This window comes from Coptis chinensis, chromosome 5 (genome assembly GCF_015680905.1).
Source record: "Coptis chinensis isolate HL-2020 chromosome 5, ASM1568090v1, whole genome shotgun sequence".
NCBI classification, from domain to species: Eukaryota; Viridiplantae; Streptophyta; class Magnoliopsida; order Ranunculales; family Ranunculaceae; genus Coptis; species Coptis chinensis.
Window position 1 is genome coordinate 35,828,740 of NC_141460.1, and position 25,503 is coordinate 35,854,242.

At 40.4% G+C, this 25,503-nt stretch overlaps 1 long non-coding RNA gene across 1 annotated transcript; it reads right to left on the reverse strand.

The window, feature by feature from the left end:
* Nucleotides 1–5,061: 5,061 nt before the first annotated feature.
* Nucleotides 5,062–5,694, reverse strand: LOC147497409 (uncharacterized). The gene is made up of 2 exons (XR_015195120.1): nt 5,498–5,694; nt 5,062–5,390 (listed from the first exon to the last, which is right to left on the reverse strand). It is a non-coding gene; the product is annotated as an uncharacterized LOC147497409 (long non-coding RNA).
* Nucleotides 5,695–25,503: the final 19,809 nt, after the last annotated feature.

Here is a 25,503-nt window from a genome sequence, read left to right on the forward strand (position 1 = left end):
GTCGACTAGTTGCATCTTGTGGGTAGTTGCATCGTAGTCAAGTTGCCACTTCGTAAATCTCTCATTAGACTTTAGAGTTAAGAGCACTTATACGTAGAGAACATTACCATGCGGAAGGACTAGGAGTGGAACGAATCATCTACTCCACTATATCTCATAGGATATGAGAGTAGAATCTTTGATAAAATTTAGGCACATAAGATAGTTTTAGTTTACTTATGTTTTGAGTTTTATAGTTCATTCGTAAGTAAACTAGTAAAATCACTTTTATCAAACATGAAAATATTAGTTAAACCTGTGTTAAAGCACGGGGAATGATGTATATATGAATTCTTCCAAATCAGCCATGTGAAGCTAAACAAAGATGGATCAAAGCCGGGGACTCAAACATGATAGAATTGAGTCAGAATGGGACTATGTAAAGGAAAGCGTAAACTTCCGGAGCTCATATCTTGTTAACCTGGACTCCAATTTCGGCAAGTAAGCTGCCCAGATGATCAACATGACTAGCTCTACCTTAGGCCAGAAATTGCAGAAATCAACGTCTGGACCCACCAATGGATATTGCACATGGACCCACCTTTCGGGCCCACAAGAAGAGATAAGTCAACAATCATGGAGCCTGTCAAGACAAAAGTGCAAAATTATTGGTGCAAAGTTGACACCTTGCATGTAATTAATAAAATTAGGTGTTAATAGTGAAAAAAAGCAAGGTGTCACTTTGTTTTAATGTGGTGGATAAAAGTGAATTAAATGTGTGTGTGTTTTCACGTGGGATGAGGGGGAGAATTCTAGAAAGGAAGAAAAAAGCAAAACAAGGGGGGATGCATTTCATTTACTCCCTTGACTTCTTTTCTTTTATCATGCATTATTTGTTTTAGCTCCTTAGTAGGAAAAGAAGTAGTTTTTTTAGTTTTAGTTTTAGTTTTTGAGTTTTTTATGAAAAAAAGCTTATAATAGTTTTAATGGTAGAACTTTTTGTGTTCTTGTTCTAAATGTAATCTAAACTCCTTACTGTAAGTGAGTTCTTTTATTATTCCTCTTCTTCTTCTTTCTCATTTACATGTCTATTTGCTTCTTTCATTTATATCCCTAGGATCATGAGCTAAAACCTTCCCTTTGGGGGGGAGGTTAATGATGCTCATGTGAGGGATAACCTTTGTGATATGATTTTAGTAAGTTGTTTAGGAAGAACAACTAGACCTACATCCTATCCTAAAATTGTAGTTGGTGTAGAGTCTAGTTAGGAATCAAAGTGATGAGCTTAGAGATAAGTCATTGCTTTGGTTCTACATGCTAGCAATATGAGCTTAGAGATGAGTCATAGTGTTAGGGATCAAGTTAATCTTATTTAGGACTTGTCTATGAGTTCTAGGAAGGTTAAGATGCAAGAACTTAAAATCACACAATAGAGGTTATCTTCACATGAGGAAAATTAACTCTTCACTTTTGTCTTAGTCAATTTTCATCTTTGTTTTAGTTGCATGTTTACGTAACTTAAAGTTTTCATTTTGTGCATTAAAAGAAACCAAGTAGTTAGTGTTTATACAATCATAGCTAAACTTACTCACTAGTTTCCTAAAAGAGCAAAACCAAGTTGTAAGTGGTCTTAGACTTAGGATGGTTCGAATCCCTACTCAAAGCTATACACACGAAGATCGTGAGTAAGGAAAATTCTTTGTTTTCGCACTTTGTCCAATTAGAGAATCAAATCTCTAATACTAGCAAAAGGTGAATATCAAAGGTCACGAAGTATGAAGCTCCCTTGTGGGACTTCACTTTTATAGGACAACATAAGTATGTGTGCACTAGTTCAAGGATATTGTCCTTTTTGTGAGACGGGAATCTCTGGAAAGACACCCTGTGTTGCTTTCCTACCAAACGGTGAGTACATGTATTTAAATGTGTACCTTTAATGTCTAGCAAGGCCTTTTGCTTAGCAAGAACTTCCATCCCTTTTATGCCCATGTGACACAATCTCTTGTGCCACAGTTCGGAGGAAGCTTCTTCTTCTGCCGCATTCACTTCTGCTTTACACAAACTAGCATGTGTTTTGTAAAGAGAGCAAGTTTTCTTCCCTCTGGCTGCTATAATGGAACCTTTGCTCAGTTTCCATATGCCATTACCAAACGAGTTTACAAAGCCATCGTCATCTAATTTCCCAGCCGAAATTAGGCTTAACTATATGTCAGGGACATGTCTTACATCCTTGAATGTCAAGGTGTAGCCGACATTGGTTTCTACATGAACATCTCCAATGCCTATAATCTTCGAGACTCCACTGTTGCCCATCTTCCCTCACCAAAATCACCAGATTTGTAGGTAGTGAAGAAACTCTTATGGGGTGTGATGTGGTAAGAAGCACCTGTATCTACCACCCACTCTATACCCTGGCATGAAGTGCTCAAGCATAACTCGTCACCATCTAACACAATTCCTACTTCACCTTCTGAAGCGATATATGTGGTGTCTCGACAAGTGGTGCTTTCTTTCAACTCTAACTTGTCTTCATGTACGGTACTAGTCTTCTCATCCCTCTTCAATTCTATGCATTCATATTTAAAGTGGCCATGGATACCGCAATAATTGCACGACAAGTCTTTCTTAGGAGGTCTGCTCGCGCTCCTAGATTTTCTTTTGTCATCATCTCTAGAATGAGATGGTTTTCTGCTTTTGCCTCTCTCTTGATTTTCTGTAACAAGAATTTCTGAGTGATAGGAGCTATTCTGTGCGTCCTTTCTTGTCTTCTCATTGAGGTATTCTAAAGTCTTCCATAGGCTAAAAGTTGTGGTCTCTTGGGATACAAGGCGGATTACATTGTTGTCATTCCATTGTCTAATGCACCCAAACGCTTTTTCATCAAGTATCTTCCAATCGGCATCGGATACTGTATCCGGTTTAACTCCCCCATTCTCAATAGGTTGTGTCAGGTCCTCATAATAGAGTAAGTCTTCCATCCTGGCTTTCCACATGGTGTAGTTATTCCTATTCAGACTCGTCATGCGAGTGTTCACGGAATTGTCCATTTCTACAAGTTATTTAAACTCAAATCTTCTCTCAGGAATTTTGTCAAACACCTTCCAACCAAGATTTAGATAACACCCTAGGCTAATCTAATCTGGCTCTAATACCACTTGTTGGGGTTTATGCCAATACCAATCAATTCCCCCACTACACAGATAACTTGTATTTGAACACAATTCAACTCCAGACAAATTCTAAATATCAACTACAACCTATACTAGCATGCCCAACTCGCTAAACAACTATTAGCAATAGATAATAATGTAAAGCAGAATTAAACACATACCACAACACAAAGATATACCGTAGTTCGGCCAATGATGCCTACTTCCACAATAGCTAGTTCTTTATAAAGTGAGAAGAAAGATTATAATCTCTCTTTTCAGTCTCTCACCTTACTAGATCACTCTTATCTTTTTACATGGAAATGTTATCTCTCAATCTTGATAGCTTTCAAGATTGGGTTTTCTCTGACTTTTGTGCTGCCTCTCGTGTGTTTTCTGGGTGTTAGGTTTTGCCAAAAATTCTAACTCTTATTGTAAACTCGCGGTCCACAAAATTAGACTTCTTCTGAAAATAGACTCGAGCGTGGGGTGCGCCTCGAGCAAGCACAAGTCGAGCGCAGGGTGCGCTCACTCTACTGGAAGTCCATCAAGGCACGAGCGCAGGTCGCACTCCGAGCAAGCCAAAACCGAGCGCAGGGTGCGCTCAAGCTTTCCCGCGCAGGGTGAAATTCTTTCCTCCTTATTTGAGGGATAAAGCCAAGACATCCATGTGTAAACTCACCATCCATGTATAACTGCGTGGAACAACCGATGTTTCCAGCAAACCAATCCAAAAAGCCGAAATAGCGATGAGTATGGATAGAATTTTTAGGATTTGCTTCATGTGACCTTACAACAAGTTGTTCAAAATTCCTTTCTATCATAACTTGAAGTTAGTCTCATATTCTAAAGCCGGTGCCCATCCAAACCATTGCATTTGAAAATTGCAAGGTGTAATGTTATATGTAACAATTCATCTCTAAACTGCATCTCATATGATAAGTGTCATTGCCATCAGAAGAAATAAAAACATATAATTATCTCATTGCAACACAATTTGTGGTTAATTGTACTCAAAACATCATCTGGCACATTTTTTTTTAGTTCTAACCAAATCTAACTCAACATGAAATTTGTTGCAACGGCAATTCTATATAAAATTAAAGAAACCCTAGATTTTCAGACTAGATAGCTTTTAGCAAACTGAGGGAAAAAGTATGTGTTGGGAGAGCAATTAAAATGTGAAAATAAATAAAAATAGATTAATCTCGAATGTGTTAAAATGATTTTACGGAGACGGAGAAGATGAATTAACAGAATTTTTTTGGAAGTTAATCAATCTTTCAAAATTTCAAGTAACTGGTATTTGAAATGTTTACGATAGCCGCTCGCCCGCTAATATTTCGTCCCACACTCTGCAACTTTTGACCTTTCGACCTCGTGTTGCTCGACTTATATATATATATATATGGAGGCTCATCAGCCCATTATTAGATGCCGCCTAGAACTTTTCAAGTATCCCACACCCAATTGGTCGGTCATCCAGTCAACTCTGAAGTACTAAATAGGGATACTTAACTGGGCGACGCAAAAGGAGCAGTATCTTATTACAACAGAATTACCAATGATTTTCATTTGAATGTCCAGCCGCATTCATACGGTGAAGTCCCTTGGGATTTACAATAAAATTTGCAATTGAAACTGAACACTCTTAATTAAGGATTTTTGTGGCCTGTAGTTTATTGGCTTAGCGATTATTTATCTCGATAACTGCGGTTGTCACATTAGAACCGTGTGGAGGATTCAAAAATCAAAATCATCAAAGAATGCCAACATCTATTTCCAGTGAAAGAGATGTCAAGAGCCTTTATGGACAAGTAATGAGGAGTTTAGGAGTATCAAAATTGGACCATCTCCATAGTTACCAAGGGGAGATCATTGTAGGTGATTCACGAGTTTATAGCTTTAACTAAAGCTACCAACAAAGAAGAAATTTCAGAAAAGATAAGAGTCAACAGTTTCTATTAAGATGTAATGTTGGGAAAAACAAGAAAAGGACACACACACAAGTTCATCACAACTAGTATTAAGTTCCTCTACTGATAAACTATGACAAATAAAAGGAGATAAGGTGATGAACAATGAAACTACTAAGGTCCAATCATCCATCTCATCTTTTCTGCATATCCCACTTTGAGCTTATTTAGTCTCTATAATCTTCTCGATCAGATCTGCAGCATCCTGAGCTGTTGCGATGCTCTGTGCACTCTCTTCTTCCACGCTTATTCCAAAAGCCTCTTCAAGTCCCATCACAATTTCAACCTATGGGGGTTGTCATGAAATGAAAACAGGACAAATATTAGACACCAGTACGCAACATAAGATACAAAATACATTGAAGAATGGGTACATATTGGCAAGGTTATGACCTCCATTTTGTTAGATAAGGATACTGAAGTTACTGTATGAACTTCACAACGTTACGATCAAGACAAACTCTGTGTGAACCTCAAAACCCGAGATAAGACTTTAAGAACTAAATTCATTGTAGAACAAATTCTCTCTTGTTTTTTCTCTCTCCTTTTCTTTCTCACTCTACCTCCCTCTTTTCTCTATGCGGCCCCCCTCTCTTTTCCCTATAATTTCCTCTTTATACCTCTTTCCCCTTTCATATGGGTCGTCCGCTATCATCCCATCCCTCGGTTCCCTTCCTGTCGTACACATGGCATGTCTGCGGTCTAGGGTTCCGCGGACATGATTCCATACTCCTCGACTTCTCTTATTAAATTACACCCTATTCCCTTTCCCCTTGACTCAGTCCACTTCTCATTATTAGGCCACTACAGATGCCCCTTTTCGACTCTGCGATCATTTAATTGGCCCGGGGTCGAGAACTCCCACCGATTCATTCCCTTTCCAGCTAAGCTTTCTCCTCATTGGTGTGTGTGTGATGTGAAGGGCAATCATCAAGCACGTTTTCTGCAACCCTTCGTGTCTCGAGCCTCCACGCGTCAACCTCTGGCTGGAGCACCTGTCGACTCTTCGATTTTCTCACCCCCTTAAAATTCCTCTTTTGCCCTCGCCCTATTTAAATTCCGCTCTTTCTCCTTCCTCCCTCATTCCATTTTGTTTCCATCCCCGGCCTCCCTTTACTTTCCTCCCGCTTTTCCAACTTTCTCTTTTTCGATCCCTCTCTGGCCTGCACGCTCTTCATTGGTCTCTCTGGTACAGGTCTCTTTGGGATTCTCTTCTCCGTCGAACACTCTATTCAGGCTAATCACCTCTCTTCTCCCTTAGCTCGGTATGTTTTCTAGGCTTTATTTTATTTAGTTGGAACTATTTTTTAGTTTTTCCAATATCTTGAGTCTGTTCATCTCTCTTTCCGATGTCGGACTCTGGATCCGGTGACTCCTCCTCTACCCGATCCGCTGGTATAGCGTCTCCCCCACCTCTTGCCCCGGCTGCTATCCCCTCCACTTCTGGGCGTCTTGTCCCTTTATTGCCACTCCATTCTCGGTGTCGTAGACCTAATTTGAACGCAATTAGGGTGGCCTATGGGGTTCCGGCCGATATAGTATTGGAACACGTGCCTTCCGTCACCCACTATCCCATTTGGTTCCCTGCTGTCCGGGGTACCTGGTTATTACCGTCGGTCAATTTGTTGCCGGTCAACGGCTTGCCCTCACTCTTCTGGATGTCGAGGTATGTAATCATTTCAACATTCCCCTATGTCAAGGCATAGGAAATTTCTGGAGAATAATGTATGTCGCAAACTCCTACAATAGGATAGGAGAACCCAAGATTAAGAGTCGCGACATCTTCTCTCAATATTATATCAAGACAAGTACCAAAGATGTTAGTGTAGGGTATCAGTCTTTCTGTGTACGCCCCAAGAAACAATCTTTTGTCCTTCGTGTCACAACCTCATATAAAGTGTGGCATCACTATCCGCTATACGTATCGGGGAGCTTCCTGTCCGCAGACATTCCTTCTGACTTAACTCTTAACCATCTCGCCTTCCAATCCCATGGTGGGTATCATAGCTCTTTCCTTCTTTCCCGATGTGTGTTCCCTATTTCCAACTAACCGTGATTGTTCTTCTTTTCAGGTTGGCGGCAAGACTCAAAGTCCGGAATCTATTCCAGCCTCTCTTGCCCTATTTTTGAAAGACTTTGTAGCCTCGGCCCTGCTCAAGCTGATCTCCTGGGTATCCACCCCACTACCGCTAATCCTTTGTTGCCCTCCCAACACTGCATACCATAGGTGGTTATTCCGCTCCTTTTTATCGGCCTCCACTAACCAAAGAACGGAGACCCCGAGCATCTCCTCCCAAGAAAAGAACTTGCTCTCATTCTTCCCGCCATCCACATCCCCGGACCTCCTCCCACTCCCCCGCCTCCTTTGAATCCTGTGATCCTCCTACCTCCTTGGCCCCCGAAGACGTCCCTTCCTCCCATTCTATCTCCACTTGGGAGGATCAATACACCTCCCCTCTCTCACCCTCATACAACATGGATGTCAATAAAGCAAAGCTGTTCGATAGTGATACCGATGATGATGACGTGATGAAGGTACCGTCCACTGAAATGTGGGCTCCTGTTGATAGACCTCCAACCAAAAGGTAGCAGACCTCCACATCCGAGGAGCCGGCCCCCACTACTCTAGCTGCTCCCATTGTGGTTTCTTCCCTCCACACACGCCGGGCAGGTAAAGACCTAGTTCTGCTTGATAAGACGATTAAAATTGATATAGTTTTACTAATGAAAAAAGCGATGAAACTCTTAATGCAAGTAAAACTAAAACTGAACTATACTCGTGATTATCAAAGATTTCTACTCTCGATACTATTGAAGTAGAGTTGGAATAGAAGATTCGTTCCACTCTTAGTTCTTTAGCATTCAAGTTTTCTATAATTGCGAAACTATCCAAAGTTTAACGAGAGTTTTACGAAGGAAATTCTAAGAACAAGATACTAACTATAATGGAATTATAATGATTCAACTACGAAATGTTACGGAATACTAAAGTTTGAATCTAGAATAAGAATTAGGGGGGAATTGAATCCACCTTGAATCCAACTTAAGACCTAGCATAGATTGTTGTAATCTAATTCTTACGTTCTTACGGTAAGAATTGGTCGTTCTAATCCCTAATTATACATGGCATCTCTACCAATTCATAACTAGCATGTGAGGACATCCACCCATTCTCATGGCGAATCAACGACCTTCTAGAGTGGAATAGATTCTTACAACGATTCTACACTACACAATCAAGTTTTCATCAAACCCCTCTAATGGAGGTTTAGCCTTGATTCATCAAACTATCATTTCCATATGAATTAACACTAGACATCATAAAAAGATTGGAACTTTGCTTATTTAAACTCAAATGGAAACTACTCATGCAATAATTGATTTAAACTAATAATAACAAAAAGTAAATCTAAGAATTAAAACTAATAATTAATGGAAAACGAAATTAGATTATCAAGAACTAAATATTTTATTGATCTAACAACTAAATAACAATCATTCAATATTGAAATTAAAACAAGAATAACAACTAATTAATTAATTGAAAAACTAGATCTAGAACTATGCTTTAATGGCTACTCTAATGGCTACTTTCTATCCTAAGCTAATTGATACTTAAGAGCTAAGTCTTGTGTGTGGAAATGGAGGAGACCAGATCCACATTTTCGTGCATGGGCTGAAGGTCCATGTTTTGGGCCGGAAAATCGAGGCCAAATCCCAATTTCTTCAGTCCACAGGGCCTTTTCCAGTTGGCTTTGACTTTAACAGACTTTTCGTCCACTTCTGCTACTCTGATTGGGTCAAGCTTTGGACCATTGGAAATCTTTTTCCGAGCCGGTCGTTTTAACATAAGGTACGCCCAATTTTGAGGCCTGAGTCCAAAGATACTGTCTTTGGAAGTTCTGTTGACTTTTGTGTGCTGTTTCTGCCCGTCTTGGCCTTTAATCACAGAACTTCTTAACAACCAACCCTTGCTCCTTTATATCGCCAAAGTAGCACATTTCTGCACATAATTGACTTCAATGCCTGAAATACATAAAAGCACATAATTAGCATTAACTCTTATTTATTACTCGCATAATTGGTCTAAAAGTTTTATTGTTAAGGGGTTAAAACTATAGTTTTGGGCTCTTATCAAACCACCCCCAAGTAGCATTTTGCTTGTCCTCAAGCAAATATGAGAAATTAGCATAAGTGACCAAAAATGGAGTTCTAACTAATCTCGTTTCACCGAGTGCGAATGCATTGACCATATGCAACAAGACCTTAAACCACTAAGAATTCCTTAGTGGACGAGTTATAGCTTCATGAGAGTTTTCCAGTGAAGGTACTCACAAACTTCATCTATACTACGACGACTCAGAAATAAAACTATTGTTTCCTTATCTATGTCTCAATTATCTATACATCTCACTAGCAATGAATACAGAATAATCAAGTCGAAACTTGAGCTAATATATGCATAATAATTAATTATCTACGAATAAACATATGTACAATGAGTAATACTATGAGATGAACTAGCAGGTCTGTTTCTGAAAATTTGGAATAGCGTCCTTAAGTAGGTCCTCACATAAATGTCAAGACAAAAACCACTCTGATTTTTCCGCTCAAGTTTCGCTACTCCAGTGTGCAGTGGGCACACTTTACCTTACAAACTCTATGACACACAAGGAAGCCGGAGTCGATCAAACACATCTGTCATTTACTATCACACTAACCTATTACTAATTAAGCTAGAGGTCTTTAGTAGGTGTTGCGGGGATTAGGAGATAGTTTAAGAAGGAAGGAAATGGATATTCAAAAAGGACAAGTCAGAGATAATAGAGGCTTCATATTATGCAACTAGAGAAACCCTTGTTCTTTACTTTTGCTTCTACACTTTGTTTCCATCCTTAGCCATATTTTTTTTTTCTTTTTCCTTGGCTTTTGACTCCTGGATTCTATTTTTGGAGTTCTAACTCTTTATTTTCTTTTGTTTTTATTTTATTTTATTTTTTATTTGGATGGAAACTTATTTTTCTCATCTGAAGCGACTAACGAATTCTTGATTTCAAAGGTTCTTCTCTTTTCTATTCTTCATATCTATTCTCAAACTTATTCAAAGAATTGGGTAGGTAGATTTTTATTTTATTTTATTTTATTTTGTTTTGTTTTGTAACAGGGTAAAGGATTTGTGGTTTATGAAAGGCTAAAGAAAGGCTCAGAGGGGCGACTAGCGGAAAATAATTTATAGGTTTGAATTTCTAGCTATATTGATCCAAAGAGGGCCTAAATTCTCGCTTAGGATATGGTATAGTAATCAAGCAAGTGGACGTGTGATTTCTATATTCGGATTTTACTTCTCCCTTGTGTCATTTCTTAAATGTTCACTCATATAAGGCTTTAGGCTATATTCTCACAGGATTTGTAGAATAAGTACTCTAGCCTAGATTTCAGAAACTTACTACCAACAATCATAGATACTCATGTAACATATTTATAGATAGATGCAAGGATTATTACCTACATATTAGCCTAAGTTTCTAAAAATTATTCTAATGCAAAAGCTACGTGAGATTTATAGATTATTGAGAGCATAGAGAAGGAAAACAATACCAATATTCCTAAGTGTATAACATACTTTTTATTTATATTTTTTAAAATTTTTGAATTTTTTTTAACTAGAAAACAAGTGCATATTATACATATCTATATCCTAACAGATGCCTTAATTACACGTGTTTCTATGCCAAAAACAAGAAGCATGCTTTGTCCTCAAAGTATTTAAAAAATAGGTTAGAGAAATACCATTGAAACGTGTGAAATTTTGGAACATCTGCAAAACAAGGTTAAACATACTAATATAGAAAAGAAAAACTGACGCAACTCTATAAGAGTTCCACCCGTAATAGGGTTAATGAGAAACAATTTGCTTGGGACATAAGCATACACTAATTGAAATAAAAACTAACCTTAACTCCCGTTTAAGCATTTTCCTCATTTCCCTCTCCAAAGAGAGGAGGTTCCTTCGCATCCTGCCATGCCATGATAACTTACCAAGCCCGCCGCCGTGTGTTGTCAACTTGTGCTAACCTGTCTAGTGTTACTATGTCTGATAGGGTATAAGGAGCAACCAAATGAGGTTGCACCTGCCATCTCGGTCAAGTCATTACTCGAAATTAGCGAACCACCCAATTGGTGGGTCTCATGACTTCAACCCTTTTCCAATCCATGAACTGGGTACATAATTTAGGTAGACAACTGTGCATGATGCGGCAAACCAAAATAGGCATAAGAAGATACTTATGTCGCATGCTTTGGGCTTTCTTAAGACTAGCCAGTAATACTCGGGGAATGTCATATCGGTGACGTCCCTCAGCTAAAGCAAGGAAAACATCACCAGCGGTACTATTTGCAGAGGTAAACTACCAATCCCCTAAAATATTCATCAGGATGAATAACATAGTGGTGCCTACATTTAGGGACAGGCTAGCAAGGGCTATGTTGTAATGCCCTTGGTCCATTATACGAAATACCCCTCCCCCATAATACTCATGAAAATATGTATAGTCATAGAGGTATGCATTATCGGTAATATATCCCCACGTGTGAATAGGATCAGGTATTGGTATTCCCAAAACTAATGCTACCACATACAAATTGAATTCTAGGGGTGTGCCAACAATTGTGACGGAGAATTCTTGTTCTCCATCCTGGTTACAATATAACTTAACATTATTGTAAAAAAATTCAGTAAGCTTAGGTGAATACGAGTCGTCTTCACTTACCATAAGATGCCTCCATCCGAACTGCATGATCCTTTTGCGGAACCAATGTCCATAAGACTCGCTCCCCAACAAGTGTTCGAAAGACTGCTCCGGTATTACTATAGGAGAAGTCATCACAAAACTACTCTCTAGAATAGCTGCAACGATCCTGGACAACCCACAAAAAATTGGATTTTTTCTTGGCCACGGGGTTAAGGCGCAGTGGCGCTCAACCTATGCTGGGTAGGGCTGGGGTGCTTTGGTGATTTTGAGTTCCAGGCACTTGGGCGTGGGTGGCGTTCACTTTTTGCCTGTGATGGACGCAGGTCGCGCTCAGGATGAAAACTGGAATTCCAGTGTTGTGGGCGCAGGTCACGCTCAGGTCGCGCTCTGATGGAAATCTGGATGGCAGAGTGCCTAGGGCGCAGGTAGCGCTCCACTGGGGAGCGGGCACGCTCCGAGCTGCTGAGTTTCTAAAATGGTGAAGAAAAATGGGAAACGTGGGAGTGAAAGGTGAGAGATGGAAGTGACGTGTAGTGTGGGTTGTGAGTGTAGAATGAATGAGATTTTTATAGGTTTTAAGTTGCTAAAACGAATCGGGAAGTTGCCAAAAAGCTTTAAGGCAATTGACGGAAACAATTTTTTTTTTCCAAAACCGAAAATGGAAACAACTCATATTCTTGATTCTAAAACAACCCTAATATCTTTTAGGTTGAATTTAGGATAGAAACTGCCTAACTTATCGAGATTTCATCCTACCACAATATCTATTTATAGCCATGCCCATATCGGCAATATTCTCAACTCTCACTCCAAAACAAATTCTAAACTGGAGGATTATATCACAAATCATGCTAGAGTAAATAATACCACCCCCAAACAATTCGGGAAGGTGGGATTAGCAATAAAAATAATGCATAATTTGAAAAGAACCATATTATATTAAAACTGAAATTCAAACAACATTTAACAACCAAATTTAAATTTAAATATGGATTCATAAATTAACATCCGAACTAAATAAAAAGCAAATACAAAACAACATCAACTCATAATATTCCTAAACCACTCGCTGCTGGTAGTGGAAGGGACATGGGAAGGTGATGGCTCCTGAGCTCCTTATGGGCCAGAGCCATCCGTCCTGCGGTAACGACGCTCGTGCCTCACAGACTGCTCCCCCTGGGGTGGAAAGCGTGCAAGCATATCGTCTCGGAACTTGTGCTGAGCTTCCATCTCGGCCCTCGTCTGTTCCCACCGCTCATCCTCGCGCTGGGCACGAGTCTCGAAGTTATGATGCATGGTAACTTGCCAAATCCGGAGGTCTTCGCAAATAGTATTGAGAGAACGCATGCCACGATGAATCACAACCATGCGTTCTGCATCCAACCTACACCTCTCCAAGGCATCGGCATCAAAACATGCCGTGTCCTCCTCATCCTCTTCAACTACCCTCTCTTCAGGCAACCTCCAAACTCTTTAGATACACTCCGTATAAATATGAGGATTTCGATGCTCTTTCAGGCAAATCCTACCAGACGTCGGAGTTGCTCTCAAGGTCATAATGATCTTCGTTATCAAAACAGGGAGAGGTGCAATACTCTTCCCAACTCCCTTAATCTTGTTACTCAAAAACTCAAAAATACATAACTCATACTTCTGCTCCTGGAGTATCCATAGAATGTGAAGGCAGTTCAGACCAATGTCGCTGACTTTCTCCTTTCCTATGACATTCCTACCAATCCACTGAGCTACAACCAGCTGGTTGGTTCTGAGAGACGACTGGCGAACACAATGCGAGCTCGCATTGTAGTTCCCTTCCGAAACAGTTGCGTTCATCAATGGCTCGACCCCAGTAAATTAGGAATCCTATAATGTGGCATCGAGATGGCGTCTTGGCGGAATGCCTAAAATCTTTGCCAACAACCCAGTAGATACTTCTCTCCTCCCTCCCAGCCACCTTAACAAAAATCCTATTTCCATTCAACTCCCTCGTCCTATAAAACTGTCAGACCAAATCTTCATGGTAAAAATCGTCTGTCGAGTACCACAAGCCACTCCAATCTCTCCTAACCATCTCGTCACCATAAAACGGCGTGAAGTGGTCGGCAGTAAACGCGTGCTCTGGCAAAATCTGACGTCTTTGAGCCATTGAGACTTTGGAACGATTTAGGGGTTTAAATGGAATGTGGGGATGGAGTTTGAGACAACCTCACTAACCAAACAGTGGTGGTGGCGGTAGTTCAAATTCCTCAATTTTTTTTTTTGTTTTTTCTAATGTTTGATTTAAATGTTTGGCGTGGGTGTAGTTAGGTTTTTTTTTAAGCTTAATGGTTGTTAATGGCGGTTTCGGAAGGTGAAATTGCGACTGTTATGTTGAAGATGGAGACGCACGTACGTTGCACGTGTGCGCGAGATTGGGCCCAAGCCCAATTTGATTTTTCGAATTTTTCAATTTTTCGCTCAACTTCAAACTAAATATGCCGCTTCATTACATGTTCGATTTTTGTGAATGAGCTATGGAAATGATCAGGAGAGAATTTCCAATCCAATGATTCATAAAACACTCTATTCCGACTGTGGATGACATATAAGAAGATGGAAAATGCCTCAAAGTGTGTGCGTGACGTAAGTTATGCGAATGAATGAACTCTAATTTCATAAATAATGTCAACCCGAATCAAAATACAATTAAACGGCCTAAACAACACAAATGGAAAGTTGAACAATCCAGTACAGAAAGAAAGTACACTAATGAAAAAGGTCAGTCCTCATAGACAGGGTCCTGTAAAAGGACTTCCTCTACATCAGGGGACAATAGCTCGTGAAAATGTTTCAACCATTGGCCATTGAGTTGAAGGTACTGTTGTCCTTGGGATTTACCAAGGTGATTGCCCCATGAGGGGTGACTTCAATAACCAGAAAAGGACCAGACGAAGGGGTTTTTAATTTCCCTAGAAAAATATGTAGACGGGAGTTGTAAAGTAAGACTTTTTGACCTACCACAAACTCTTTGCGCAAGATTTGCTTATCATGAACACGTTTCATGTTAGCTTTATAATCCGTCGCGAGATCATAAGAATCGCTATGGATTTCTTCAAGCTCATTCAATTAAAACTTGCGCTTGACACTCGCCTCATCGACATTAAAGTTAAGGCTTTTTATAGCCCACATAGCACGGTGCTCCAATTCAACGGGCAAATGACAGGGTTTCCCAAATACAAGTCTAAAGGGAGACATACCTATAGGAGTTTTGAAAGCCGTCCTATATGCCCATAAGGCATCAGATAGACGCTTTGACCAGTTTTTCCTATCAGGATTTATAGTTGTTTCTAATATCTTTTTGATTCCCTTATTAGAAACTTCTACTTGTCCTCTAGTTTGTGGATGATACGGAGTTGCTACTTTATGTGTAACTCCATACTTTTTCACTAGAGATGCAACAACTTTGTTGCAAAAATGTGTTCCACCATCACTAATGATGGCTTTGGAAATGCCAAATCGACAGAAAATATATTCTTTAACAAAAAACACAACTGTCTTATGGTCATTGCTACGACAAGCCATGGCCTCTATCCATTTAGACACGTAGTCCACGACGATTAGAATATAAATGAAACCGTGGGAAACTAGAAAGGGACCCATGAAATCAATGCCCCATATGTCAAAAATTTCTACCACCATGATTGGATTCAATGGCATCATATTACGCTTCGTGATTTGCCCAAGTTGTTGGCAACGAATGCACGTCTTGCAATGCACTTGGGCATCTTTAAAGAGAGTAGGCCAATAAAACCCACATTGAAGAATTTTAGCAGCTGTTTTCATACCACTAAAATGGCCACCACTCTTTGTCATGGCAGAATGAGAGAACCTCATTATATTCCCATTGGGGAATACAACGACGAATAATCTGATCCGCACAATATTTGAAAAGGTAGGGCTCATCCCTATAGTATAACTCAACTTTGGCCAAGAACTTCTTACGTTCATTTCTTGACCAATCATAAGGAATAACACCAGACACTAAATAATTCACAATGTCAGCATACCATGGTGCATAAAAAATAGCATACAGATGCTCATCAGGAAAAAGTCCGGTATGGAGTCAGAATCACTATCATCGTCGTTTGTAAGTCTAGATAAGTGGTTGGCAACTACGTTTTCGACCCCTCGTTTGTCCTTTATTTCTAATGTGAATTCTTGCAGGAGAAGAATCCATCGAATTAATCTCTGCTTAGCATCATTCTTTGCGAGAAGGTACCTAAGGGCTGCATGGTCCGTGTAAACTAGAGTCTTAGAACCAACCAAATAAAGACGAAACTTATCTAAAGCATAAACGACAGCTAAGAATTCTTTTTCAGTAGTTGTATAATTCCTTTAAGCATCGTTTAGAGTTTTACTAGCATAATAAATAACAGTGGATTTATTATCTAGTTTCTGTCCCAAAACAGCACCAACTGTATAATCACTAGCATCACACATGAGTTTGAAAGGTTTAGACCAATCGGGAGGCTGTATAATGGTTGTAGAAGTTACGACAACTTTTAATGTTTCAAAAGCCTGTTTATAGTTAAAATTAAAATCAAAGATGACATTCTTTAAAAGAAGATTAATTAACGGCCTAGCTATTTTTGAAAAATCTTTGATAAAGCGCCTATAAAAACTTGCATGGCCTAGAAAGGCGCTAATTTTACGGACAGTCCGCGGTATAGGTAGAGTCGCTATCTTATCTAGTTTGGCCTTATCTACTTCGATGCCATCACTAGATACGATGTGACCTACTACTATTCCTTTTTTCACCATGAAGTGACATTTTTCCCAATTTAAAACGAGACTCTTCTCTTCACATCGTGTTAAAACTTTAGACAGGTTAGACAGGCATTTAGTGAAAGAGTCTCCATAGATAGAAAAATCATCCATGAACACTTCCATGAAACGCTTTACCATGTCACAAATATATGAAACATACACCGCTAGAAGGTACCAGGAGCATTACAAAGGCCAAAAGGCATTCATTTATAAAGGACATGTGAAGGTAGTCTTTTCTTGGTCATCAATATCAATAAAAATTTGGAAATAGCCAGAGTAGCCATCTAAAAAATAATAAAAAGCATGACCAGCTAGACTTTCAAGCATCTGATCTATAAAGGGTAAAGGAAAATGATTCTTTTGTGTCATGGCATTTAAACGTCTGTAATCAATACAGATCCTCCATTTCATAGGACCATGTGTAGCAACATATTCACCCTTGGCATTATGTACCATGGTAATCCCTGATTTCTTTGGAACTACACGAATGGGAGTTACCCATTCGCTATCAGAGATTGGGTATATGATACCCGCATCGAGTAATCGTAAGACCTTTTCCCTGACCACTTCTTTCATGGCAGGGTTTAAACGACACTGAGGTTCGCAAGAAGTCTTTGTGTTATCCTCTAAATGGATACGATGAGTGCACATATTAGGGTCAATTCCCTTAATGTTGGCTAGGGACCAACCAATCGCAGAACGATGTTCCCTAATCACCCTGATCAATCGTGTCTCTTCCTCCTTGGATAACAGAGAAGATATAATTACCGGATGACTACCATCCGGATCAAGTTGAATATACTTTAACTCAGGAGGAAGAGGTTTAAGCACCGGGGTGGAAGGAATATCGATAAATGCTTCTGGAGGTCCTCATCTTGAGTAATGAATACTTGCTTAGGCAGCAAGTTTTCAAACTCTGTATATGGAGCAACCGAAGGGTCTACAATTTGTGTAAACTCGAAGATGGTGTTAACTTCCTCTATGTAGGAGTCATCGACAAAATCTAAACTTCCAAAAGAAAGAAATTTATGCATATGGTTTTCTGGAAACGTGTTATTAAAGTAATCTTGAGCTAAGCTCTCGATCATGCTAACCTCTCCATCTATAGACGAATCTGGTAACTGTTTCATCATTTTAAAAATATTTACCTCAACCGAAAGATGGCCAAAAGACAAGGACATCGAACCAACGCGGAAGTTTATAAGCGCGTTGGCAGTCGCCAAGAAGGGACGCCCTAAGATGATCGGAATAGAGTCGTTAGCGACTTCTGTATCGAGGATAACAAAATCAGCAGGATAATAGAAATCTTAGACCTTAACAAGCACGTTTTCAACCACACCCTTAGGGTACTTAATAGATCGATCCACTAATTGCAACGTCATTTTAGTAGGTTGCATCTCTTGTAGACCTATTTGTTTGTATAGATAATACGGGAGTAAGTTAACACTTGCCCCAGGTCTAGTAAAGCGGTCGTCGTGTGGGAATCTCCTAAGGTGCATTGTATAGTGGGACGACCAGGGTCTTTGTACTTAATGATTCCATTATGTTCTGTTAAAGTTGGAAACTGTTCAGTTAAAAAGGCGTCTTTAGGAATATTTGTCTTACGCCGTTTAGTGCACAACATTTTGAGAAACTTAGCATGGTGAGGTAATTTTTTAATTACGTCCAGAAAAGGTAAGTTTATCGTTAGATTTTTAAAAACTTTCCTAATCTCATCAAAGTTTGTATCCCTGTTTAACATAGCTAATTTCTGGGGAAACGATGGTTTCTCTCTATATTTAGCGTATGGATCAACTGGATGTCTAACCTTTGCTTTTTGTTTCTTAGGTTGTGGTTTAACTGGTACCTTTATAGGGGTAGGCTCTTCAGTTTCTATTACGGTATCTAGTTCAATCTCCGGTGTAGGGACAACTGGTGGGGTAACTATATGCATAGTTACTTTGTTATCAACCACTCTCCCAGAGCGGAGAGTGGTGATGGCATTTAGCTTACCTACGTTTACATTTTCCGTACTAGTATTACCGTTCACCTCAAAGGCTGTGTTTGTTGTTTTAGGATTAATTATCGCTTGTCCTGGAAACACACCTTTGGGTTGTACTTTCTCTTGTGCTAACTGCTGTAAGGAAAGTTGGATGGCTTGTAAAATCTGTTGTTGAGATTACATAAATGTATCGAAACGATCCGGTTGTGGAAGAGTGTTAGCTATAGGTTGTGTGACAGGAACTATGTCACGTTGATTATTAATGGGTGGATTTTAATAGTTATTATTTACCGGAATGATACCTCTATTAGCATTATAATTATTATTGTTATAATTATTATAATTACCACGACCTTTAATAGGTGGTTTATTTAAGCTTTGGTTGTTATAATTATTTTAATTACCCTGACCTTGTCTTTGTCTTGGTGGAGCTTGGTTATAATTGTTTGCTTGCCTAACATTTTGATTATTAAACCACGGAGGTGTTACTTGTTGATTATTTCTCAACTGAAGTTGGGATGTTGTCTCCAAGGGGCGTTAGGAATAGGAAAACTATTAATCGAGCAAACATTATCTTGTTGTGACTGTTGTTGTTCATAGGCGAGAGGACAATATGAGTCGGGATGCTCTGGACTCAAACAGAAATTACATGGATTGGAGTTGACATTCATGACGGGGATAGGCGTTTGTTGAACAGAAATAGCCTCTACCTTTTTAGTTAGAGATTCGATTAAATTTTTAAGTTCTGGATCGGGTTTCATCTCAAACATACTGACGGCTTTAACTGTTGTAGAAGAACTAGTAGAATGGGAGAAATCGTCACTACCCCCTTAGTTATTATTACGCTTAGTTTGATATTCTAAAATTTTTAAGCCTCTGAGGCTCCCTTACTTAGGAAACTACCCCCATTCATTATGTCAATCACCTCCTTGTCGTGGTGTAACAGTCCTTTTAAAAAGGCACGAACTAGCGTGTATTTCGCGAGGTTATGGTGTGAACACTCTATAAGTAGATCGGTGAAACGATTCCAAGCCTATGAAAATGATTCATGAGGATTCTGTCGAAAGAAATGAATCTTGGAAAGCATTTCATTGGTCTTCAGTGGTGGGTAAAAATGTTACATAAATAGTTGAACAAGTTTAGCCCACGAGTCCACAAAATTAGGCGCTTGGGCAGTTAACCAAGATGCCGCCTTATCGGCTAAAGTGAAGGGAAATACCTTCAGTTTAATTTGTTCATCACCAACTATAGGATGGTGGAATGTAGTAAGGACTTGGTCAATCCTACGCATGTGCTGATAAGGCTTTTCATGGTCTAACCCATGAAAAATGGGTAATAAATTAAATATATTTGGGGGGATTCGGAAATCCCCCACTGGGTCTGATAGAACGATGCAAGATTTAAGGCTATCGTTCAAGGCTTTGTAAAAGTCAGAGAGAGGAGACTCTCTTTTTTCAGCCATTACTTTAGGTGGTGTGTGTGGTATATTAGCTAGAGGTGTAGTGAGTGATATACTTGAAAGGCGTGTTTGTTGACATTGCCGGTTGATTACGTTAGACGTTTTTCTTCAGCCTGACCTTAATCTCATGCAAGGCTAAGCCAATCTTAACGAAACACAACAACACTCCAAACAATCCTGATATGCTAGTATGAACCTCTAACAGGAGATACGAGGTGTGGAAGAAAAGAGTACCTGAATGCTTCCTTGCTTCGCTTATGAATAGTGTCTTGTTTACACGTGCTCAGTGTGTATAACAAGTTAAAACATTGAAAACTATGAAGAAATGGAAATTTGAAACAAACCTGTGGAAATCGGGCAGTTTCAGCAGAGGGCGCAGGTCGTGCTCAGAATAGGCCTAAGTAGGGCGCAGGTCGCGCTCAGGTAAAGCTGGAGTTCCAGGCGTTAAGGTGCGGGTGGCGCTCCAATTTAGCCTTGGTAGGGCGCAGGTCGCACTCAGGGAAAATATCGAGGTCCAATCGCTTCAGCGCGGGGGGCACTTGTGTTTTGCCTTGGCAGAAGCGCTGGTCGCTCGACCAAAAGTGGAGTTGCGGGCTTGCCAGCGGGTGCCGCCTCAATTTAGCTTTGCCAGTGGCTGGTCGCACTCCGTGTAATTCTTCGAGGAAAATTTTCAGTGCTAAAACGGACAACCACAGTGAGAATCAAACAAGGGTGGGTGGGTTATGGGACTTTGGAAAACTAACAATTCTAAAGAAAACAATACTAAAGGGAACTAAGTTGGCAGCGACACCATTTGATAAGACGATTAAAATTGATATAGTTTTACTAATGAATAAAGATATGAAACTCTTAACACAAGTAAAACTAAAATTGAACTATACTCGTGATTATCAAAGATTTCTACTCTCGATACTATTGAAGTAGAGTTGGAATAGAAGATTCGTTCCACTCCTAGTTCTTTAGCATTCAAGTTTTCTATAATTGCGAAACTATCCAAAGTCTAACAAGAGTTTTACGAAAGGAATTCTAAGAACAAGATACTAACTATAATGGAATTATAATGATTCAACTACGAAATGCTACGGAATACTAAAGTTTGAATCTAGAATTAGAATTAGGGGGGAATTGAATCCACCTTGAATCCAACCTGAAGACCTAGCATAGATTGTTGTAATCCAATTCTTATGTTCTTACGGTAAGAATTGGTCATTCTAATCCCTAATTATACATGGCATCTCTACCAATTCATAACTAGCATGTGAGAACGTCCACCCATTCTCATGGCGAATCAATGACCTTCTAGAGTGGAATAGACTCTTACAACGATTCTACACTACACAATCAAGTTTTCATCAAACCCCTCTAATGGAGGTTTAGCCTTGATTCATCAAACTATCATTTCCATATAAATTAACACTAGACATCATAAAAAGATTGGAACTTTGCTTATTTAAACTCAAATGGAAACTACTCATGCAATAATTGATTTAAACTAATAATGACAAATAAGTAAATCTAAGAATTAAAACCAATAATTAATGGAAAACAAAATTAGATTATCAAGAACTAAATATTTTATTGATCTAACAACTAAATAACAATCATTCAATATTGAAATTAAAACAAGAATAACAACTAATTAATTAATTGAAAAACTAGATCTAGAACTAAGCTTTAATGGCTACTCTAATGGCTACTTTCTATCCTAAGCTAATTGATACTTAAGAGCTAAGTCTTGTGTGTGGAAATGGAGGAGACCAGATCCACATTTTCGTGCATGGGCTGATGGTCCATGTTTTGGGCCGAAAAATCTAGCCCAAAGCCCAATTTCTTCATTCCACAGGGCCCTTTTAAGCTGGCTTTGACTTCAATAGGCTTTTCATCCACTTCTGCTCCTCTGATTAGGTCAAGTTTTAAACTATTAGAAAGATCTTTTCGAGCCGGTCGTTTTGACATAAGGTACGCCCAATTTCAAGGCATGAGTCCAAAGATACGGTCTTTGGAAGTTCTGCTGACTTTTTTGTTCTGTTTATGCCCGTCTTGGCTTTTAATCACAGAACTTCTTAGCAACCAACCCTTGCTCCTTTATATCGCCAAAGTGGCACATTTCTGCATATAATTGACTTCAATGCCTGAAATATATAAAAACACGTAGTTGGCATTACCTCTTATTTATTACTCGCATAATTAATCTAAAAGTATTATTGTTAAGAGGTTAAAACTACAGTTTTGGGCTCTTATCACTATCCGTCGGTTCGGGGTCTGAGATAGTAACCATCGAGGGCTTTTTCCCTATCTTTAAAGTATGCAATCGCACGGTGAACACTGCAGACTCATCTCTGGAAAACCCAGCCGTGGCCTCCTCCTTATTTTATGGTGCTCATTTGCCTAAAGACCTGGCTTATGCGGATGAGGGCTCGTTTTAACAGCATCGAACCTCCTTGTACACCAACTGGGAGAAGGTACAATCTCTCTCTCTTTTCAATATCAGGTGAGGCTAGACAGTTTTTACATGGTCTGTGGCCTGTTTGGTGCCAAGGCTAAGGTGGATTCTCTGGAGAAAGAACTCTGCGGCTCTACTGGATAAGCTGTACCCGCCTTCTATTAGATCTGGATGCTGCCAATCTGGATAAGCTCAAGGCACAGGACGAACTGAAGTCCGCGGAGTCCTCCCACCATCAATACATGGACGGGGTCAACAACCGCTTGAGTTGTCAAAGAGAAACGCTTCTTCAGCAACATTAGGAAAATCTAGAGGCACTCACTCGGCAACACCAGGAAAGCTTGGATGCACTCGCACAACAGCATAAATATGCATCCACAGCTCTTCTGCAGCAGCACCAGGTGGACATGACTAAGCTACAAGAATGCTTCAAACTCCTTGCTGATAAGAGGGTGGCGAAGAAGATCCAAGAAGAACACGCTCGACTCCTCCAGGAGGGGCGACTCCTTCCTAAAAAGTCCACTACTCCTACACCTGAAATCCATGATGCCGCTGTGGAGACTATGTGATGCAGTGTAGATTCTTGCTAAGAAATACCTTGATGAATATGATGGTGTCGTGAAAGTCTGAGAGGCTGTTAATAGTAGTACGAGGGCGCACACGCTCAGTGTTACCCTTTTGACAAGCGCACACGTGCTCTGGGCTAGAGGCTGTTACAGTAGTACGAGGGCGCATTTAGTGTTACCCTTCTTACAAGCACGCACACGCTCTGGGCTTTTCATTAGGCTTTATGAGAACAATTGTTTGTTTCATTTAATTTTTGGTAGGATTGGTTTGGTGGCTTCACTGCTTGTTTATTTTAGGGTTAGGACGCCTATTTAAAGGCTGAGGAGAATTGTGACGATTCATTCAGTGATTTTATTAAAATTATTTTGTTGTTTCTTGGTTAAAGAACGATTAGTTTATTGTTTGTGAGCTAATACACTTAGTATTACATTACTATGCCAACCAACAAGGTGATCCATGAGCCCCCTGTAGCAGAGAAGTCTGTAGACCAGGCAGCAGTAGATGAAGAGGCTGCTGCAGTAGATGTTGTTGAACCTGCACTTGATATAGTCTAGGAACCTTCCTTTTGTCTCAGTGTTTTGTATTCCCTGATTTTGTAGCTCATTTTGCTTCCTCCATAGTAATATGTTATTTTTTACAAACTTGTGATTCTCTGTTGCCTTGAATTTTGCCTTTGTGGCTATGATGCTTAAATTCAATTTATGTAATATGTTTGTTCTTTTACCCTTTGACCTTTGTATGTGGTAAGATCTACAAATTACCTTAGCATGAAGCTTGTCATGCTACTCTGTTCTTGATAGGCCATTTTCTCTTTGGTAGGCCGTGTCTCTCGCCAGGGACCTCTCTTTTTGCCCCATGTTTTTCTTGCATTTCTCGTCCGCGGGCTCAATTAGGCTATGATGCCTGTTAGGATCCCTTATCTTGCCCCCGTTTCAATCTGCTCTTTGTGTCAGTGAAGGGCTCATCCCCTTCGTTGCCTCTCCCTCTGATGGGCAGATCTGCATGATGGGGACCACTCTCTTTACCCTATGTGTCTCTTGCATTTCTCGTCCGCAAATGGCTTATCTCACTCTGCGGGCTCAATCAGGCCTTGATGCCTACTGGGGCAACTCATCTTACCCCATGCTCAATCTGGTCTTTGTGTTAGTGAAGGGCTCATCCCCTCTGCTGCCTCTCCCTATGATTGGCTGAGCAGCCTGATGGGGGCCACTCTTTTTGCCACATGTGTCTCTGGCATTTCTCATCTGCGAAGGGTTCATCCCACTCTGTGGGCTCTATCAGGTCCTGACGCCTGCTGGGGCAACTCATTTTGCTCCAGCTCCCTTTAGTATTAGGGTCAGCGAAGGGCTCATCCCCTCTGCCGCCTCTCCCTCTGATGGGCGGAGCAGCCTGATAGGGACCACTCTCTTTGCCCCTTGTGTCTCTGGCATTTCTCATCCGCGAAGGGCTCATCCCACTCCGCGGGCTCAATCAGGCCATGACGCCTGCTGGCATAACTCATCTTGCTCCAGACTCCCTCTGGTGTTAGTGTCAGCGAAGGGCTCATCCCCTCCACTACCTATACCCTGATAGGCAGAGTAGCCTGATGTGGACAACTCTCTTTGCCCCATGTGTCTTGGGTATTTATCGTCCGTGAAGGGCTCATCCCACTTCGCGGGCTCAATCAGGCCTTGGTGCCTGATGGGCAACTCATCTTACCCGTTGCTCCGTCTGGTCTTTGTGTCAGCGAAGGGCTCGTCCCCTCCGCTACCTCTCCCTCTGATGGGTGGAGCAGCCTGATGGGGACCACTCTCTTTGCCCCACGTGTAGTTTTACTCCCCACCCGGGAAAGGCTCCTTAATTGGGCTAAGGAGCCTGTTGGGGCAACTCCTCTTGCCCCCGCTCGGTCTTAACTCTGAAGTGCTCCTCACATTCTGATGTCCACAGTCTGACTAAGAAATCATACATAGTACACAAACTTCTTTTCACAAAAATGTCATTGTATTATATATTTACAAATAGCTGTAGTCCTTTGCTCTGGACCTCTATTACATTGCTCTGTACCTCCATTACATTCAATTGTAATTTTTTTTTAGCATTCTCACATTCCATGGCTTTTCTACCAATTTGGCTTTCATTGTTCGTAACTTGTAAGTGCCAGCCCCTCCTACTTCCAACCACGGTGTAGGTTCCCTCCCAATTTGGGCCCAGCTTCCCATCTTTCTCCCTCTTTGTATTAGGGGTCACTTGGCGGAGCACGGAGTCTCCTATCTGGAATTGCCATGGCTTGACTCGCTTGTTGTATTGCCTCTGCAATTGCCTGTGATACTCTTCTAACTGAATGCGGGTTGAGTCTCTTCTTTCTTCTGCCAGATTCAAATCCCCTGCCAAGATGCTCCAGTTTGAACCCTC